Source organism: Bactrocera tryoni, unplaced genomic scaffold, assembly GCF_016617805.1.
Source record: "Bactrocera tryoni isolate S06 unplaced genomic scaffold, CSIRO_BtryS06_freeze2 scaffold_7, whole genome shotgun sequence".
NCBI lineage: Eukaryota > Metazoa > Arthropoda > Insecta > Diptera > Tephritidae > Bactrocera > Bactrocera tryoni.
The window spans coordinates 3,172,137-3,194,697 of record NW_024396366.1 but is presented as its reverse complement, the minus strand read 5'-3'; the positions used below and the strand labels follow the sequence as shown (position 1 = coordinate 3,194,697).

The 22,561-nt window shown below is 37.3% G+C and overlaps 2 pseudogenes; both read right to left on the bottom strand.

Annotated features, from left to right (window-relative positions):
- Positions 1-10,385: 10,385 nt before the first annotated feature.
- On the bottom strand, positions 10,386-10,796 carry LOC120781733 (annotated as a pseudogene).
- Positions 10,797-10,841: 45 nt separating this feature from the next.
- On the bottom strand, positions 10,842-11,403 carry LOC120781734 (annotated as a pseudogene).
- Positions 11,404-22,561: the final 11,158 nt, after the last annotated feature.

The following is a 22,561-nucleotide window of genomic DNA, read 5'->3' as shown; positions in this document are numbered from 1 at the left end:
TCTTTTTCCTTATAGGTATTTGGGCCACTCTATCACATATATTAATCAGCTCTGTCAATTTATTAAAACAAAGATATATCACCCTTTTTACTATCGTCTGAATCAATTTGTATGGCTTCCTCCATACATTTCACAATATCTTTAATTAATTCGATTTTTTCGTCATACTCCATTTTCTAAAATATTAATATTATATTATGTATATTTGTATACATATTTGCAAATTACTTACCAAAAGATGAAATTCAATTTTTTAAATATATTCAAAATATTAATTTCAAAAAAAAAGATACGCAAATGCAACTATGTACTACGAAAGAAAGAACACGAATGCCGAAAAACGTCGCAGCGAACTGTTACGAATAAGAACACAAAGCGAGTTGCTGAACACTGGAAACTCGGCGCGATTCTCCTCTCCTCGTCGCCCCCTCGCCTATAAACCAAGAGTTGCCGCAACAAAAGTTGCCTCGTGTAATAGTGCTCTAAGGCGTTTTCTTAGCCCTCATCGAGACCCTGGGGTCTGGCCAGGCATATTTTGTTTTTAAATGTTATTTAAATATATTTAGAGTGTAGCAAACGACTTGCGCTTCCAGGTAGCTTCCTAGAATTTTATTGTCTAAAGAATTCAGAAAAAAATTCAAGGATATTGTATCGAAAAGGACGAAAAAAGGATATTATAATATTACACCTTAGTGCACCAATGGTGCTTGGCTAGACCCCATATATTTTGTATGAAAATATATGAACTTTGGTATGTTTCTATCATTTCGAACGGTTGATTTATGTGTTTTCATGTTCGTTACATGTCCAAATTTGTTTGTATGTTTATCTAGGTCAAATACTTTAGCCGCTAGAGCGTTTTAAAGGTTAAGAAAAATGTAATTTTTCTCAAACTGCTACATTTTTTGTGAACGCTATTGCCACGCCCCTGGTAGGGATAGAGGGGAGGTTGAGGGCTTTCCTGAAAGCCCCAGGGGTGAACTAACTCGCAAAATGGTTTTGATCCCCCCGGTCTCATGCCCCCACAACTGTAGTGAAACCAAAGGGGGGATATGGTGAAAACCCATTTTCGCCTATTGCCACGCCCCCGGTGGGGCCTTGGGGGCGAATTATACATTTCCTGAAAGCTCTTTAAATTACCTAACCGGTGCAATTTATTTGACCCACCTAGGTCTTTGGTATGTTTCTATCACTTCGCACGGTTGATTTATCTGTTTTCTTGTTCGTTACATGTCCAAATTGGTTTGTATGTCTATCTAGGTCAAATACTTTAGCCGCTAGATCGTTTTAAAAGGTTAAGAAAAAATGTAATTTTTCTCAAAATGTTAAATTTTTAGTGAACGCTATTGCCACGCCAAGAGTGAACAAGGCGGTCAATTTGATTTCAACCAAATCGAGAAGTAAGAAATTTCAAAAATGTATCTATATTGTATGTATGTACATATATGAGCGTAAATACAACACGTATTTTCATACAAATGTATGTAAACTAGCCTAGGCCTAGCCAAGCACCATTGGTCTCGACTAAGTGTATCAGACCGTTGGTCTCGACCAGGGTTAAAGCTATGACAGAGTTGTATAGAGTTTAACATATTGATAATAGAATTACATTATGACATTTAGATTTATATTAAGGGCAAAATTCCGATTTTCCGGTTTGGATTTTTAGGAATTTTTGAACTTTAGAGTCGAATATCTCGTAAACTAAGCGTTTGCGGCGCCAATGAAATCGGAATTCTGCCGTTTCTAGCATAGTTGGATATAGTTTTACGTCCAGGTAATACATTGCATCTTATTAAATAATAATAATATTGTGTTAAATATTTTATTAATTTGTTGAGTTTAATATCTCCACCATGGATAATATGATACGAGACTCTCATATTGGCTCTCATTTTTCCCTCAAACGCGTTCCCTGATTTTTTGACAGCCAAGGAGATCAGAGAATTTTTGACAGTTGATTTCAGAAAAGGCGGGATGCCAGAAGTAAAGCGCTATAATTAGTTGACGATATTAGTGTGAAATGAAATTTCATTGAACTGTGCAAACATATTTTGGCAAAATAAATGTTTATGTAAATTTATTAATGATTTTGCATTTTAGCTTTTATATATGTATGCATTTTCAAAGTGTTTTATTTAGTGTTTTGTATAATTTATTACATACTCAATATAATGTTTTTCAGCAGTGGCATCATTGACAAATGTTATAAAAAATGCGAGTTTTGACAGCTCTCTCTCGAATCAAAGAGTCTCGTATCATATTATCCATGTCTCCACCTTCACGTTTGATGGCAATACTAAGACTAATAACAGAATCAGCGAAATCCGCTCCTCCGTTCCTCAGTTGCCACCCGTAACGAGCAAAATGTGTGAAAAGTTGAGCCCGTAGAAATCAGCTATCTTTTTTGTTTTCATTTGAACAATGTTGCCACTGTTCAATACGCATATATAGTTTTGAACACATCTAATAGCCGTGACAGACGAGCAAAATTAATGCGCATTAAGATACGCTAATGCGCATTGAAATTTTATGATGACAGACGGCAGAATTGTGCATTTAGACAGCTGATTTTATTAAAAAAAAAGGGAAATAAAAATGGATAAGAAAAAATTATTACTTTCAATTTCGGTATTTTTTGGAAAATCAATATAAATTTCACGAAAAAATTCGTTTATTATTAAATACGTTAAAAGATAATAAAGTGCAATTAAAAGCAATACTTGATTGTAACTCGAAAAAAATGTACGAAAAAGTTAAGAATATTGGAAAAATGGATATTGGATAAATGGATATATGTATCTGTTAATATACTTGCACATAATTTAATTAGCAATATAAAAACTGTTATAGCCCTGACAGACGACAGCGCTAATATGCATTAACGGGCTTAAGTTACATTTATTTGCGCATTTGACCCATGTTAATGCAAGTTTGTAATGCACAAGAATTCCGTGCATTTAGCTGAATTTCCTAAATTTGAGTAGGCAACACTGCTCAAAAATGGCTAGTTTCTGCTATTGTTTGACAGATGTCGCTTGAAATTTACCACCTTGTTTGCGTTTACAGCTTCAGAGGTAAGCATTTTTTATATTGCTAATTAAATTATGTGCAAGTATATTAATAAAAACAAATTTTAATATTTTTAGATGGCAGAAAATAAACAGCGCACAGTTTGCTATCCATTTTTCCAATATTCCTAACTTTTTCGCTCACTTTTATTTCACTTTGTTTTTTAATAAATAAACAAATTGCACTATCAGCTGTCTAAATGCACAAGTCTGCCGTCTGTCACCATGAAATTTCAATGCGCATTAGCGTTGCTTAAGGCGCATTAATTTTGCTCGTCTGTCAGGGCTATTATCCTCTGATGCTGTAAACGCAAAGGAGGCGGCAGACTTCAAGCGACATCTGTCAAACAATAGCAAAAATCGGCAATTTTTAACCAGTGTTGCCTACTCAAATTTAGTAAATTCAGCTGAATGCACGAAATTTTTGTGCATTACTAAATTGCATTAACATGGGTCAAATGCGCAAGTTAATGTAAATTAAGCCCGCTAATGCAAATTAGCGCTGTCGCCTGTTGGGCTATTACAAATTTGCATTAACAAGGGTCAAATGCGCAAGTAAATGTAAATTAAGCCCGCTAATGTGAATTAGCGCTGTCGTCTGTCAGGGCTATAACTCTCCCTCTGTTAAATTGAAATGTCCTCATTTCAAAGGCGCTGTGTTTTGAGTCGCTGTAATAGCATAGCTTAAAAATTGTAAAAGGCGTTCCTCAAATTAGATATTTGTACATTTCTTGTATATTAGAAAATTTATAATTCGATTTGGATTCTAATATTTTCATAATTTTGATTTGTTCATTTTGATGACCATGTATTATATTTTTTATTTTTTTATCATGGTTAAAATATGTCTTATTATTTAAAGTTAATAAAAGCTAATATTAAACTGAATTAATTTTGTGCCTGTAATATTTTGGCCGTTTCCGTCAATTATAATATTTCCGTGATCTAATATTAATAATGGCACATTGTTTTCTTGAACAATATTACAATATGCTTTGTCCTTATTTAGTAAAGGGATGGTCCAATTATCTTGCAATTCCTGTTCACAAATATTTATTCCTACATTATTTTTACACTTGGATACTCTTATAAATTTATTTTCACAATTTGCTATTTTTCTTTGAAATTGTAATTTTCCATGTTTGTAGGCTAACGGAATTAAATTGTATAATTTACATTTATTATCAATGATAGGGTATTTATATACTGTGATTATCGCATTCCTGTACATACAAAAGTGGATATCCGAATATTCTAATATATTATAAAATTTCTCCATTTGAGCCTAAAAAGTTTAGTGAACGTCGTGCCCTGTAGTTTGTGGGAATTAATTGTCATTTTAAAGCCCCTATTTTACTGACAAGAATAGCCTCTTCTTCATTCGGATTTGCATTATACCTGTTTCTCATAATATTTTCGTACGGTGTAAGTATAGTCGTTAAATTGGCTACATGGTACAAGAATTATGTGTCTTTAAATACACTATGTCTGTCTCAGTCAAAACAAAATTTTTATTACTGAGGTCAGTCCCTAAATCCGCAAAATAGGAGTAAACTGTAAATAATATTATTATACCGCCGTACATGCTGTAGCCTGTCTTCGAATGCTGTCCTTGTGGATAATTTTTCTTCTTTCAGCTAGAATGGTTGCACCGTGATCTTCTTTTACAGTATGGCTGTTATATTTATTGGCACTTTTATTCCGTCTGTCCGTTCGGGAGTAAATTATATCACCTGACTTATATGTAATTGTCTTTCTATCTTTATTGTGATAATTTAATACTCTTCCTTGAATTTTTGAGTAAAATATCTTCTATCTCCGGATACTTTTCCCGATTGAAGAATACGTCTTCCGGTTTGTAGTTGAATGCATAGTTTTGTTGTACTGTAGTTTTGTTGTACTGTCGTTCCTTCACGTTGGGCCAAAAATGTGTAAATAAATTTCTTGTGTGTTATTTTTATAATTGCGGTACGCACGTCTGTGTGTCTTTACTATGAATTCAATGGTTGGTTTACCCTTTTGAAATGTTCTATAGGTGAACTTTCTGCCAAATGTTGAAAACAATCAGTAGTAACATTTATTTGTTGTTTTGGATAAAGCTTCTGCTACAACATTTTGGTGTCCTGGTTTAGAAACAAGTTTTGCTCCATATTCTTCAATTAAATTTTCCCACCTTTTTAATTTCGTATTTGGATTCTTGTCTAATATTGAATATATGAGGGACTGATGGTCTGTGTGGATAGTTAAATTTGCTGCCGTATAGATAGTTTCGTAACTTTTGAAGTGACCAAACTATGGCTAATAGTTCTTTTTCATTTGTGCTATAATTCTGTTCAGTATCATTTAATGTTCTTGAAATGAAGGCAATTGGTTTTTTAGTTTGAGATAGGACTGCCCCAATAGCAAAATTATTTGCATCAGTAATTAAATCAAATGGTTTCGAGAAATCTGGTTGAAAGAGCTCGGTTTGTTCCCGAAGTGCTATTTGTTGTAGTGCTTCCAGTGCTGCCTCGTCTAAATTTATTTCTACTTTGGCGCTCTGATTTTTTCTTATCATTCCTTGATCTCCTCTTAGATGAATAGTGATAGATGTAAAATTCCTAATAAATTTTCTATAATAACTAGCTAATCCTAAAAATTATCTTAGTTCTTTAAGAGTTTTTGAAACTGGGAAACTTTTTATTGTTTTAATCTTGTTTGGATCCACAGTAATCCTATTATGCTTAATGATATGGCCAAGATACTCGACTGAGTCTGATTCCTTTATTAAAATTTGATGGAGTCCTGGTTCTAAATCTATGGTTGAAAATACTTTTGCTTTTCCTAAATTTTGGATAGTCATATTTACACAAGGTATTGGATATCTATCTGTGAATGTCTGAGCATTAATTTTTTAGAAATCAACTACCATTCTCCTTTTTGGCATACCTTGTTTGTCAATGTCTTTTTTTGGAACAGTCCATATGGGTGAATTATATGGGCTTTTACTAGGTTTAATAATTCCATTTATTAATAACTTTTTTCTTTATTCACAAAGTCGTTATCCGCAATGGGATATGGATATTGTTTTGTCCATATTGGATCCTCTGTCTGGGTCCTTATGGTCGCCAGAATAGTTGTGGTGAAAGGAAGAGTTTCACTTATTTGAACATTTTTAGCATTAGTTTTCTAATGTCTTCTTCGTATTGAGGCTTATGGATAGTAAAATAAATTTTTTGCTCTACGTTATGGGTCACTTCCTTCTGGTACTTTAAACCATAATCAAATAAATTCGCTTCTGCTTTAAGAGTTCTAAGTCCTATCGAATTCATTTAGCTTATCTATTTCATAATATACTAAATATGTCCCAGTCACTTTTTTTGAATTAATAACTGAATAGCCATGTAAAGTTTTTATTTTAAAAGGAATAATTTGTATTAACTTACCGATTTCACATTTATTGCTAATATAATTATTAGTTGATCCTGTGTCCACTAAAATTGTAACGGGTGTGCCGGTTAACCCACATTTTGTTTTGATACAAGGCAACCCGTTTACTCGCTTTAAAAAAGTACTCCGTGTCTCAAAATGTCCATCGTAGTCTGCTTGTGCGGTCTGATTGATGTGCTGCATTTTTGGTTGATTGAAGTTTTGCGACGAGACGTTCCCATCCCTTTTAAATGGATTAGGTTGGTGACGCGGATTACTTTGTTTGAAATAATGTGTTGGTCTCTGGTACTGCTGCGAATTGTCCACTTCCATTAGTTCTGTTGCAAGTTGTTGTTGCGGTTGATTATAATTTCTATGCTGATAACTGTTCTGTATTCTGACGTTTGGTCTGTATTGATGATGTTGTCTGTCCTCTCTATGTGAATGAACTTGGCCTTCGTTGAAGCAAATACTATATTTCCTTGTATCAGCAGGTTGCTGGAATCTTTGTTGCTCGTTCCCCCTTGGGAGGTTAGAATGTACTTCGAATTGGCGATTCACATTGTCGTGGTAAATAGTACTAGCTACTGCGTAAGCTGTTTCCAAATCTTTAGGGTTATGACTATTCAATGTCCCACTTGTATATTTGCTATTTAACCCTAGGATGAAGGTCGTTACTGCTTCCTGATTCGCATAGTCTTTCATAGAACCATTGTTTTGGTTTTCGGACATCTCAATTTTTGATAATGCCAAATTAAGCGCTTTGCTCACTTCACTGTGGAATTCGGCTAAGGTTTTCCTTCCTTGTACGGTCTTTCTCATTTCCTCTAAAAGGACGCATAGTGGCCTTTGGTCCACAAACGTGTAATCCAATCTATTTATTATGGAATAAAAATTCATCTTCGTGATGTAGTTTGTAATATCTGCTGCTGATCCTGTTATTTTTGTGCGTACTTCACCAAGTGCACTGTAGTATCTAGGGTGGTTGGCGAATCCTTTTATACCATCCATAAAGGTCCATACTTGCGATCTCCAGGATCTATATTGATCTTTGTTTCCATCGAACCTTGGAAGTGCTTTGAATAATTCCACGTCAATTTCCATGGGGTTGTTAATGTGCAAGCGTATTGCTTCGTGTTGATCGACCGTCGATACTCCTTTAAACGAATGGCTTGATTCAATCGCTGATAGTTGATTTGCGATCCCGGTTGAGCCCCCAGTTAAATAATAAGATTATTGTGTTTACTATTTTATCTATTTGCTGAGTTTAATAACTCCACCTTCACGCTTGATGGCAACTCTAAGACCAGGAATAAAGGGATGCCCAACTTATTCCAGTGTGAGAGCGCTTCAAAATTAGCATTTTTTGTAACATTTTCCATTATGGCCAGATTGAACAAAATAATAATTTTTGGGCATTTAAATTTAAGCACCCAACATTTAGTACGAATAAAAATTACTATTAAGTGGTTATTTATTATATAGAGAAACTATTTAAATCTTTTTTAAGTATATTAGAACAACTGACTTTTGACCTTTCAATGCCCAATAAAAGAATTTAAGCTTGTTAGCTCTCATTCATTAAATGTTTTTAATAATTTTCCATTGAAAATAATACTATGATGCTTCAAATTACAAAACGCTTCATCAAATACCTTTAAATTTCACAAATTTATTTAATTTTCATTGTTTTACATTTTTTATAAGTGGTCTTGAATGATGCAACAAATCCCTCCGTTTACATATTTTTTTGGTAAGATTTCAATCTGACCATCGCTCGTTTCCAATTGCTAAACGTCAAAACCTCCTGAACTTGATCGACTGTCAAAGGTCAGGAGGTTTTGACGTTTAGCAATTGTTCTCTCATTTCCAGTGAGAGAGGAGTTGGACATCTCCGTATCTCTGCTAAGACTAAAGGACATTAGGTTTGTTTACAACTATTTGTACTATCGACCCTGATACAAGGGAGTAGGGAAAGTGCCCATTCACCATAGTAAAAGAGCCATTCACAGTCCTTAACCTACCCCCCAAGTGTACGTTCACAATAAAAACATCATGACCACCTCTGGTGAATAAGGGCGGCGAGAGGTTAAAACGGGTTCTTCTTTTTAATTGGCGTAGACACCGCTTACGCGATTATAGCCGAGTTAACAACAGCGCGCCAGTCGTTTCTTCTTTTCGCTACGTGGCGCCAATTGGATATTCCAAGCGAAGCCAGGTCCTTCTCCACCTGGTCCTTCCAACGGAGTGGTGGTCTTCCTCTTCCTCTGCTTCCCCCGGCGGGTATTGCGTCGAATACTTTCAGAGCTGGAGTGCTTTCATCCATCCGGACAACATGACCTAGCCAGCGTAGCCGCTGTCTTTTAATTCGCTGAACTATGTCAATGTCGTCGTATATCTCGTACAGCTCATCGTTCCATCGAATGCGATGTTCGCCGTGGCCAATGCGCAAAGGACCATAAATCTTTCGCAGAATTTTTCTCTCGAAAACTCGTCACGTCGACTCATCGGTTGCTGTTATCGCCCAAGCCTCTGCACCATATAGCAGGACGGGAATTATGAGCGACTTATAGAGCTTTTGTTCGTCGAGAGAGGACTTTACTTTTCAATTGCCTACTCAGTCCGAAGTAGCACCTGTTGGCAAGAGCAATCCTGCGTTGGATTTCCAGGCTGACATTGTTGGTGGTGTTTACGCTGGTTCCAAGATAGACGAAATTATCTGCAACTTCAAAGTTATGACTGTCAACAGTGACGTGAGAGCCAAGTCGCGAGTGCGACGACTGTTTGTTTGATGACAGGAGATATTTCGTTTTGCCCTCGTTCACTGCCAGACCCAAACGGGTTGCTTAAAGCAAAAATGCTTTAATATTAAATTATAAATTTACAGTACTATATTTATACATTTAGAAATACTATTTTAAATTTTGCTTATAGAATGAAGTTTAATGCTGTTATCATAAGATTTAATTATATCTTTTGATATAAATAAATATGCTATATACATATTTTTAAGCATTTTAGTTAACTTATTCAATGGACAAATTGGAAATTATTTTTGATAATGAGTGGACCAAAAGAGATAATTATTGTGGAAAAAATTGGTATTACATATCATAATAATTTGTCTGAACAGTAAACACACAATTTTTTATTATAAGATAAATCAAGAGATAATTATAATAGTCATGTTTCCTACATTTTAAGTATAAATTTTTGTAATCACAAACTACATACACGTTTTATATGTCAGATTTTAGCTATACGCCGGCGATTAGGAATCCTACTAATTCCCAAATGGAGTGTTTGACCATCCTAACAGATTTACCATATTATTTTTTAGTTCTAAGCTAAGTTTTTAAATAAAAAAGGTTTCTTAAAGAAATTATTTTTTGAATTTGCAATATCTATATATTAGTAAAAATTAGCTTACGCAACACTATTTTGACATGCTCAATAGCAATACTGGATTTTGCTGCACGTATGAATATTGCGATAAGTTATATACTTTCATATTTAAAAAAGTACTAACACCTACGTGAATATAAGATTTTTATGCAAGAAATAGTTTGATGTTGTTTATACAAATTCATCGATTGTTCAAAATATCTTCCATTAGAAATTGTCCTAATCGAAAATAACCTGTTTGGCCCAAATAAAAATACAACTCAAATTCCTTAATTTTTAATAGCGGTTCATTATTAACCAAATTACATTTATTTATTTTTTAAAGTTTAATTATAAATTCCCACATCGTTCATAATCGACCTGAATTCGCTAGATGTAAAGACGAATTGTAATTCGCGTAGATGCAAATGTTTCTTTTCAAATCGCTGCTTGGCCACCAACGCCACCAACTTTCATTTGATGAGTGTGGTTTATTATTTGCTTGGCTGTTGTTGTTAGCGTTTTTGCCATTATAGTAGTTTTATGCAAACATACGTAGTTCTTCCCGATGTTCTAGCGGTTTTGGTGGAGCTGGTTCCTCCCACTCTCCCAATTCGGCATCATAATATTACGCAGCACGATATGGTCGCAATCCCCATGCTCTTCCGTGGAGGTCAATTGTAAACCCAAACGACATCGGTAATACATTCGCGATCGATACGTTCCATATGTAGCTCACCAATAGGTTGTCCAGGACAGATAAGCTCGATGAATAGGTAGCAAGGTAGGATCGCAACGCATGTCTTAACGACGGTATCCCCACCATTTTTCATCTTTGCGCATAACGCGATGAAACCAGTCAATTAATTCGCTCAACTCGTAACGTTTTGGTCTGCAAGGTGTGTGTTGAGTGTTTAGCATATTAGAAAGTATGTAAATTCAATTTTGCTCAAAACCTTCCCAACAGCATAAACCTGACCAGCAGTATCGGGATCCTTAGCGCAATTGACACACATTCACACATGACGCACATTCACCGTAGTATTTGCTCTTCAAAAAGTTGCTTCCACCCTCAAGCACAAAGCTCATTGGTTTGGGACTAGCGTTTAAAGCAGACAAATAATCAAACGTTCTACAACAGCTTCTTTGCTGATTCTATAAAAAAAAAAATTAAAAAAACATGGTAAATCTATTGAAATAAAGTTTAATTTTAGCTTACCCAGCAATGCGACGTGCACCTTCTACGGGCACGTCATTGAATTTAAAATTTTGTCTCGAATTCACGACCAACTAAGTTGATAACTACATTTGAGTACTTCACAGCATCGCGTATCGCTTTTTCATCTCTTAAATTATAAAATAGGAACAGCACCTGACCCATTACGCAGCAATATTAACGAAGCCATGTTTAGTTATTTCGTACTTTTATTGGAATAAAATCCCAGCCGATCTGTTATTTATCGTCCCAAGGGAAATTTGCCGCAGAACTAAATAGAGAAGGTACCATCTTCTATAAGAGTGTACAGCTGTTGGCGTATGCCGATGATATTGATATCATCGGCCACAACACCCGCGCCGTTAGTTCTGCTTTCTCCAGGCTGGACAAGGAAGCACAGAAAATGGGTCTGGTAGTGAACGAGGGCAAGACGAAGTATCTCCTGTCATCAAACAAACAGTCGTCGCATTCGCGACTTGGCACTCACGTCACTGTTGACAGTCATAACTTTGAAGTCGTAGATAATTTCGTCTATCTTGGAACCAGCGTAAACACCACCAACAATGTCAGCCTAGAAATCCAACGCAGGATAACTCTTGCCAACAGGTGCTACTTCGGACTGAGTAGGCAATTGAGAAGCAAAGTCCTCTCTCGACAAACAAAAACCAAACTCTATAAGTCACTCATAATTCCCGTCCTGCTATATGATGCAGAGTCTTGACGATGTCAACAACGGATGAGTCGACGTTGCGAGTTTTCGAGAGAAAAGTTCTGCGAAAGATTTATGGTCCTTTGCGCGTTAGCCACGGCGAATACCGCATTCGATGGAACGATGAGCTGTACGAGATATACGACGACATCGACATAGTTCAGCGAATTAAAAGACAGCGGCTACGCTGGCTAGGTCATGTTGTCCGGATGGACGAAAACACTCCAGCTCTGAAAATATTCGACGGTACCCGCCGGGGAAGCAGAGGAAGAGGAAGACCTCCACTCCGTTGGAAGGACCAAGTGGAGAAGGACCTGGCTTCGCTTGGAATATCCAATTGGCGCCACGTAGCGAGAAGAAGAAGCGACTGGCGCGCTGTTGTTAACTCGGCTATAATCGCTTAAGCGGTTTCTACGCCAATTAAGAAGAAGAAGGGAAATTTGCAAACACTTCTTCCAGATTCAAGTAAAGGATTGTACCAAGAAATAAACTCAAACAAATTGTCTTGCAAAAACCTCCGTTACGATGGCAAAAATATAAATATGGCTGTGAATGAGCATAATCTGGACCCCACTATTCGGCATGGTTACTTATTTGTTCGTAACATTTTTCTGTGGTGAACGTTTATTAACTTACCACAGTTAAAAAGAGGCATAAATAAAAAACTTAATTTCTCATGTATTTGCTCATATTGTTCTCATCTTTATGAATATATATTAAAATAAAACGATTTTCTTTTGAAAATATATTAAAGATTTATATACCACTTTCCGGTTAAAAGTCGGCCATCTTGGATCCCAATAGAAACTCAACCCCGGACTCCCCTTGACGTTTACAGTGGCACCTCTCAGCTGTGCCTTTGTTTACATAACATCAGCTGATAGTTACTCTACTCCTCCTTTACGATGCTATCGAGAGAACATTCATGTTTTTCTGTTGTGTAGTTAAGCTGATAAATATATTTGGATAACTTCTTATCTGTTAATAATTACAATACATTATTATGTACATATATGTATATGTCATGATACACGTTTTTATGTTTACAGCTGATACGGATTTGTTGATATATTTGGGTTCGTGAGGATGATAAGGAATGTTATCTTCCTTAACTCACGCATGCACTTTTTGAGGGCTAGATTAGAGGATCAATGCGGGCAAACATGAAGAGAGAATTGAGAGCAACAGGTAGTTCTGGGTAGTTGCACTGTGGGTAACAATTGTAAAATTGCCTAACAATTTTAAGTTTCTTTATAACTACCATCAATTTATAAAATGTAAGACAGATAATAAAACGTATAATAAATATTTCGGAAGATGTTCTTTGGTTAAAGTTCCAGCTGCTTCAAAAGGCATTCTTTAATGATTACTTAAAACCATTTTAAGTGCAAAAACATAGCATTGCACCGTTACTACCAACAGCAAAAAAAAAAAAACAGACTATCAACAGAATAAAAGTACCTTTCATATGTACGTATAAAAGCCCACAATTTGATAAAAGATTTCCCAATTGTAACTAAAATGAATAGAAGATTGTACCTTCTCGGTTTAGTTCTGCAGCTCGAATTATTTTCTCCAGAAGAAAGTTGAAGAAGTCACGCGAAAAAAGTCGCCTTGTCTGAAACCTCGTTTCATATCGAACGGTGGTGATTCCAGATCCTGACGGAGCTTTTGGTGTTGCTCAATGTCAGTATTAGTTTTGAAGGGATACCAAATGCAGACATCGCAACATAAAGGCAGCTCCTTTTCGTGCTGTCAAAGGCAGCTTTGATATCGATGAAGAGGTGGTGTGTGTCGACTCTCTTTTCACGGATCTTTTCCAAGATTTGGCGCATGGTGAATATCTGGTCAGTTGTTGGTTTGCCAGGTCTGAAGCCACACTGATAAGGCCCAATCAGATTGTTGACAGTCACACAATACGCTCGATAGAACCTCATATGCGATGTTGAGGAGGCTTATCCCACGGTAATTATGGGGTCTCCGTTTTTATGGATTGGGCACAGCACACTTAAATTCCAATCGTTGGGCATGCTTTCGTCCGACCATATTTTACAAAGAAGCTGATGCATGCTCCTTATCAGTTTTTCGCCGCCGTGTTTGAATAGCTCGGCCGGTAATCCATCGGCCCCCGCCGCTTTGTTGTTCTTCAGGCGGGTAATTGCTATTCGAACTTCTTCATGGTCGGGTAATGGAACGTCTGCTCCATCGTCATCGATTGGGGAATCGGGTTCGCCTTCTCCTGGCGTTGTGCGTTCACTGCCATTCAGCAGGCTGGAGAAGTGTCCTCTCCATAATTTTAGAATGCTCTGGGCATCGGTTACTAGATCACCTGTAGGTGTTCTACAAGAGTATGCTACGGTCTTGAAACCTTCTGTTTGTCGCCGCATTTTTTCGTAGAATTTTCGAGCATTATCCCTGTCGGCCAGCTGGTCAAGCTCTTCATACTCACGTATTTCTCTTTCTTTTTCTGCCTGCAAATGCGCCTTGCTTCCCTCTTCAACTCTCGGTATCTATCCCATCGTGATCGATCGAATCTTGATTGCAGCAAGATAGTGGCCCGAGGAGCGTACGAACGTCTAGAACACTGGGGACGTATCTTCTGTCTATCAGAACATGATCGATCCGGTTGGTGGCTTTTCTATCTCGAGAGTGCCAGGTAGCTTGATGTATTTTCTTATTCTGGAATCTAGTATTACAGATAACCATGTTTCGGTTCCCGGCGAAGTCGATCAGCCCTAATCAATTTGGGGATGTTTCATCGTGGAGGCTGAGTGTTCCGACTGTTGTGCCAAAGATACCATCCTTGCCCAACCTGGCGTTTAAGACGCCATGCACGATTTTGACATCGTGCTGTGGGCAGCTCTCATATATGCGCTATCTCCCACCACGAATCTCTTTATATGGTCACTGTAGTAAGTGCCTCAAGGACCTACTCTCCTCAGTCCTTGTCCCGTCCATCGCATTTCTTGGACGGCGGTGATGTCAGTCTTTATTTTCAGGAGGGCAGCGGCACCTTTCCCAATTAAGGGATGGGACATTCCAGGTGCACGTCCTTAAAAAGTAATCATTATTTCTTTTTTTTTATTTATTTTTATTTTATAATCATTTATACAATAAAATATTTATTATATAAATACATGAAATCGCAGCACTGGCTACTAGGCCTTCAGCCGCCTTATTAATAGCTTAGGTACTATTATTGTGTTAGTTAGTTATTAGTGTGTTAGATGTATTTTAGTAAATTTCTATCTTTTAAAAATTTATATGTATTCATTACGTTTTTATCTGAGGGATTTTTTAATGCTTGTGCTAAGTCAATGTTGTCAGAGTAGTGTGTTGTTGAGTGGATTACTGGGCAGTCTGCTAGTATGTGTTGAATTGATACGGAGTTGTCACAAAAAGGGCAATTGGAACGGGATTTTCCCATAAGTATATGCGAGTGAGTTAGGATGGTGTGTCCGATCCTGAGGCGAGTGTATGCTTTGATGGCGCTTATTTTCGTGGTGGGCCCATACACGGTTGGTATTCTATCTGGGTTGATGATGGCGTAACTATGGGTGTATAGTTTCCAAGCATTTAAGTTTTCTTCGAGCCTTTTGTGTTTGATGAAGTTGCGTATGTCTTGTTTCGAAAGATAGTTGTAAGTAAGAGCCGGTATGCTTTTGACACTTTTGGCAGCGGCGTCAGCGAGGTGATTGCCAGTTATTCCCACGTGGCCCGGAATCCACATTATTTTGATTTTTCTCGGGGCGCTGATCACGGCGTCTCTGATTTTGCTTATTATCGGATTGTAATTTGATAACGACTTAATGGCTGAGATGCAAGACTTGCTGTCGGTGCAAATGAGATATTTACCATTGTGTTTTTTTGCATGCTCGACCGCCTTCAATATGGCAGATGCCTCTGCTGAGAAAACCGAACACATATGAGGAAGAAGCCAGTTGCAAATTGTATTACCTGTGTTCGTGACCACGGAAAAGGAAGTGTATTCGGATGACTTAGATCCGTCTGTGAAGATCGACTTCCAGCCATTTTTTTCGTATTCATGCTCCATTTCTAAAAACGTTTTTTTGTAAACATCGTTTGGTGTGTTCTGTTTGGGCAGCTTGGATAGTTTGTTGGGGAGTGATTCGCACGGGATTAGCCAATGAGGATGAAGGGGCTTTACTTTATTCCCCACCGACAGCGGAAGAGCATTTTTTTTTGCAAAGATAACGCATTTTGTTATTGCTGAAAGAAATCTTGGTAGCCTGGTACGCCTCAGCGAAGTAGCAAAGGCCTTGGTCAGCGATGAGTTTGTGCTTTCAACCGCTTTTGATAGTAGTCGGTGGGTTTCGTCTACAATCCTATTTTGTACACTTGGTAGACCTGACTCCGCAAGCATGATTTCAATGGGTGATGTTGGAAAAGCTCTGAGGCTACGGCGTATCGCGCAGTGGTACGGGGCACATATAAGCTTGATGTTGTTCTTCGAACTTCGTCCGTAAAGCGGAAGCGCATAGTCGATCTTTGAAAGAAGAAGCGATCTGACAACACTGATGAGCGTATTTGGATGTATTAACGAGTATTTTGACGAAAGATATTTTACAATGTTTAATCTTGATTGCAAAGAGTTTCTAATGTATTTACAATGCGAATTAAAATTATACTTAGAGTCAAAAACTAATCCTAGGATTTTTAATTCTTTTGTGCATTCTATGTTAGTATTGTTAAAGCAAAGTTTTATTCCGCTGCATTTTGTTTTTCTGCATATATGGAGGATATGCGTTTTTTCTAGTGATAGCTGTGCACCGGAAACTAGCGACCATTCAGAGATTTCATTAAGGATATTGGAAAATGTATGTTCGACTGCGTTGAGGTCAGAACGGTTGGAGTAAATAACGACATCGTCTGCATACATTTGGTGCTCGATTCCTTTGTGCGTGTTTATTATTCGACTTATTTCATCAAAGGCAGTGATGAAGAGGAATGTTGAAAGTGGCGAACCTTGCGGCGTGCCGTTTGAGAGTGGAAGTGTGGAGGAGAAGAATCCATTAACATTTACTTTCAATTTACGGTTAGTGAGGAAGCTTTTAACGAAATTCAAAATTTTTGGACCGATCTTCCAGTTTTTTAATTGCCGCAGCACAATGTGGGCACCGATTTTATCAAAGGCTTTGTTGAAATCTAAGGATAATATAGATAAATGATTCCTACTGGACAGAGCGTTGCATATGGAGTGGTCGAGGTGGAGTAATACATCTAACGTGCCTTGGCTTCTTTTATAACCGACTTGATTAGGTGTCATCAATTTATTCCGCTGGGCGTACCACGACAGCCGGTTCGCAATAATTTTTTCGAAAAGTTTGCCTAAGCATGGTAGGAGAGAGATTGGTCTATAGCTGTCGATATCTGTTGATTCTTTATTGGGTTTAAGAATAGGGATTACGCCCGATGTCTTCCAAAATTGGGGATAAATACCGGTGTCCAGTATTTTATTGTAAAGTTTGACGATTCGTTGCTTGAGCTCAATTGGCAAGTTTTTGATCATAGGGTAAGATATTTTATCTAAACCGGGGGTTTTGCCGCTTACTCCGGATAGAGCATACTCAAACTCATCTAATTGAACACTGGAATCGATTTGTTTTGCTGAGGGTGACATAGATGGAGACATAGAGGCGTTTTCTGAAAGTGTGGATGATTTGAGGGCTTGAAACTGAGTGCTGAAATTGTTGTCAGAACTGTTGTTGGAAAAATGGTTGACTAATTCTTCTGCGATATCTATTGGGTTGTTTAAGTGACCTGAAGGCAAATTTAAGCACCTGATTGCTGACGTGGTGGGCGAACCAGCTAACTTTTTGAGGTCAGCCCAGATTTGTCTCGGATTGGAAGAAGGATTGATTTTGAGCGTAAAATCTTCGAGACATTTGCGCTTGGCTTGTTTGACGGATCGACGAAAGTAGGCGTTGGCTTTCTTGAAGCAAATGAGTTTTTCTAGTGTGCGGCATCGTTTGTAGTCATACCACGCAGTTTGTTTTTTTGTTCTTAAAGAAGCTAATTGTTTATTCCACCAAGGGATGTTTTTAGAAATTTTTGAATGATTAGTTTGTGGAATGGAATCGTTTGCTGCTGCGCGAATAATTTTCGTTATTCGAGCGGTTTCCTGGTTGGGATTTGCTGCTGTTGGGCTTTTATCACATTTAGCTCTGCAGAGAGTTTGGAATTTTACCCAGTCAGCGTGATCGGTTTTGAAAATATTTTTTGGTTTATAGAATTTGTTTATTGGTCCCAAGTGCACTTTTAGTATTATGGGGAAGTGGTCACTTCCATGTAAGTAGTCTAGTATGTTCCATTCACATTTGGCGGCGAGCGTATCTGTACACAAAGTAACGTCAACATGAGAAAAAGTGGAGAAAGTTGAGAAATGGGTGGCTGAGCCATTGTTTAAGGAGATTAAGTTTGAGGAAAGGATTACGTCTTCTATATGTTTTCCTCTCGTGTTTACTGTCGTTGAACCCCATATCGGGCTCCATGCATTCAAGTCACCGGCCAAGATCATTGGGGAAGGAAATTGACTGGTTATTTGCATGATATCGTTGGTGGTGAAGTGTTGGTCAGGTGGAATATATAAGCATATTACGTGAATTCTTTGTGTTAGAAATATTTCAATCGATAGCACAGCCAAGTTAGACTGGATATGTTTCACTTTGTATGGAATGTCCCTTCTTATTAAAACTCCAATGCCTTGTTTATTTGTTTTGTTATGTGGAAGGTTGTGGAATATACCATCGTATTGTTTGGGGGTATGAGCAGTCTGTTTGTAAGCAATATGTGTTTCGTTTAAGAGTATTATTGATGGTGCGTGATCTTTAATTAAGAGCTGGAGTTCGTTGTAATTGTTAATGTAGCCATTTAGGTTCCATTGCATTATCGTACACATGTTAGGAGAGTACTTTATTAAGCGCTTGGATTAAAGATAACTAGAAATATTGAAGAAGGGAGAAGATGAGAAAGCTTAAGAGAGAATGAGATATCAACTAGAATGAGTTGTCAGCTTGGCTGAGTGTCAACTGTTGAAAGCTCACTCAAGTGATTATTGAGGATCTTTGCTGTATTCAACTTCGTTATTTTCTGTGTTATTTTGTTCTTTTTGTTTGGAATGTTGGTGTATAGCGGGTGTATCAGAACAATGCATATAGCTATTGTGAGATGCCATTGCGTTAGGTGGATTATTGTTGGCGGTTGGAAGTTTATTGATGGAATTTAGAGTGCTGAAAATTAGGGAAGATGTTGTTGGACTGAGAGAGGTAAGACCAATTGCGAAGTTATTGTCTATGGGAATATCGTTGTTATTTATTGTCGGAGGAGAGTTGTGTTCACTTATGGAAGGAGTGGAGATAGATGCTGAGCAGTTTTCTGTGTACTGATTATTTTTTTTATTTGGGGTTTGGTTGTTGTTTGTATTATTTGAGGTTGAGTGCGGTGTAATTTGAGTTGTTGTTTTTAGTGCATTAGCAAAAGATTCAGTTAAGGTGTTGGTTGGAAGAGTTTCTTTGTACTTTTTAACAGCATCTCGCATGCTGCATTTTTCCAAGGTTTTTATTTTCAGTATTTCTTTTGCTTGTTGAAACTTAGGGCAAGAGTTGGCGGAAGACGGGTGATCCCCGGAGCAGTTCATACACATCGTACGCTGGCAGTTCTCAGGGAAGTGTATTGGAAGGCTGCAAATAACGCACATTGGAGAATTACGGCAGTGTTTGGCCGTGTGTCCCAATTTCTGGCACGATTTGCATCGCATTGGATTTGGAACATAAGGGCGCACAGAGGTCATTCTCCATGCGATGTCAATTTTAGTCGGAAGAGAGTAGGAGTTAAAAGAGATAAGCATTACTCCAGTGTATTTTTCTACACCATCAACTACTCGTTTGAATTTGTAGACAGAGGACACTTCATATGACTTTAGGCCTTCAATTATTTCATCTTCCGGGACGTCTATGAGGAATGGTGCATAGATCGTACCTTTATTGGAGTTAAGGTGTTCATGATAGGTCGCTGTGACTGATCCAATTGAGGGAAGATGTTTGGTTTTTATAAATTTCTCAGCAATGAGTTTATTATTTACCAGAATAAGTAGGCTTCCATCACGCAATTCACTGATTTTGTTTATGTTTTTGCTTATGGTTAATATAGCATTGTGAACACGAAAACACGAGATTTTTGAAAGAGGCTTGGAAATATCGTCAGATTTTAGCACAATAAATTTTGGATCGTCTTTTTTTGTAGGTGGAAGAGTAGGAAAAATTTCCGACAGTTTTTGATTCGCTTTTTTACGCTTAGGTTGGGGACTCTGGGCAAGCAGAGCAAACCTATTGTCCCCGAAATGGGTAGCCCCTTGGGGCATTTTTGATCAAAACACACTCACAATTCTGTGATTAAGTTTTTCTTACTCACTTATATACGGCAAACCAAATATGTTTGCAAAAGTAGATTAAGCAAAGTTGAAGCACACGCGGGTTGCTAATGATTAGCGGAAAATGGGAAATAACAACGACACAACTGCTCAGCACGAATGTTAGTCGGTGACTGATCATTATTTCTTTTGCCATGGTCGTTATTAAAAGAGAGATATTTCTTCCGAAGCTTTTTGTTCCTTTTCATTGTGGCGGGTCTCAAACTCAGCGCACAACCCTGTGAACGTGATGCTTCGCCTTCCCACTTTAGCTGGTCTAGGACTGGAAGCTGCTTGAGGCCTATGTAAAAGAATATTTTCTGGCCACTCCCTAGTGAATGGCAATCAGAGAACTTTCCCCACTTGCGTGAATTTCTCATGAGTTCATCCTCCCCGGAAGAGAACTATTCTTTTATTTTATTATTTTTTATAGAATCTATGTATAATCAACCTAGAAAAAAATATTTCTAAAAATGTCTTTTCTTTATGATTTACAAAATTCCATCTTACATACATATGCAGTTAAACACAAATCGGACTAAATATTTATATAATTTTATGCTATCGTTACCAATGCGTCGTCATCAAAACTAGCGGTAAAGTAAAATTTGACTAATGCGCCAAAGGCAGCGTTATCAGTTTTGTGACTCTTGTCCGATCCGAAGAGTTCGTACAGCCGCAGAAAAATAAATCTATAAATAAGAATTTGCTTAAATACATATGTACTATGTATATAAAAAAGTAAGAGAAAAAATAAAGGTTTGTCCGTCGCTACCGTTGTTGGTGTTTTGGCAGAAAATTCCCATGGTTATGGTTATCTCCAATCGAGTTGAAGACTAGATCGAAAATTATTGAATTATTGTTATCGAAATTTTACGCAGCTTGAAATCTTCGTTTGCGTTAGAGTACAATTCGCGTCGAAATTGCAGATTTATCCGTCAAAAATACCTCGGTTCAGAAACGGGACGTTATTAGAAGCAAAGGAAGTGCAAAATTTATTGTAGTTTGTCAGGAAAGATTCGGCAAATATATTGTCTCTTTAATTTGCAAAACATTGGAAAATAAATAATTTCTTTGGAAGATTTCCATGGACAGAACAAAATAATTAGCCCTGCGGTGCCTTCACGCTGAATTTGGTTGAGCCAACTCGTGTAAATGCTGACTTAGAGCAATAAATTTTTTGTGTCTTTTAAAAATGCTTCAATTGAGAAATTCGGAATCCTCTTTAGTGGTCTTCCTAAATCAATGCCGCCGAGGCATTTGAGAAAAATCTTCCCGGATTGATAAAAGTTAAAAAACTCAAACTTATGGCAGAAACTCGTGGAGACGTTTATGAAATTTTGCAATATATGAACAAATTTGTGTGCGATTTGAATTTAAAATGCATCAGAAACATGGCCCTTCAAGACAACAATTCCTCCATCGCCGCTGAGTTTGAAACATAGAAAGTCTTCTTGTGATACCATAATTTGGCCTAAAGCAATTTAGAGTGAATGCAAGATTACTGCAGAAAATTTATAACATGTCGATGCGATTTTACCATCAACAAGAAAAAAAAAACCTACATAAATAAGTTAATGATAATTGCCGTAAAAAATAAATTGAATTCAAAAGAAATCGTTATAATTTCTGTGGTATCATATCGTAGAATATGAAAGGAGATGAACTCAACGCAACTGAAAAAAATTTAGCAAAAAAGTATTCCGTTGATGTATCTGATCAGAAGTCCAATGACAAAGAAAAATTATACGAAACTCTTCATTTGGTGAGAGCGCTGTCCAAATGCCCATTTTTATAGTATTTATCAGTGATGCCACTCTAAATAAATTGGAGTTGCCAATTATTAAATATTTATTTAGAAATTTTGCAGTTTCCACATTACCATTGGGGTATGCAAAAAGCGCGTTACCAAGGTTAGTTTTGGGTGCTCGGTTCCCCAGTAGGGGAATGTAAATAATTTTACAAACTACCGACATCTAATTCTACAGAATATCAACAGCGCACTGGTTTTGGCAGTTCTGATTGTGTTTTGTTGCAGCTAAGAAAAAAGATCATGGTCCGCTGCCAGCTGCAAAGCGAGAGTAAGAAAGGTGTTTCATATCATTTTATCTTTGCCAATGAAGCACCTCAGCCACGTTTACGACGCAAATTTTGGAAGTCAACTTATTTCATACAATTTATTGAATGCTATCCATGCACCAAAATTAGGAACACTTTTCCCAAATATTGGTATCGCTTTGATAGTATTTTGCACTTTATTCGTTTCTGTTTGAAGCCGGATTTGGGAACTAGCTACACTACTACTATTATAGACGCATTATTTGCTGCTCTAAAAGCTGACTTCT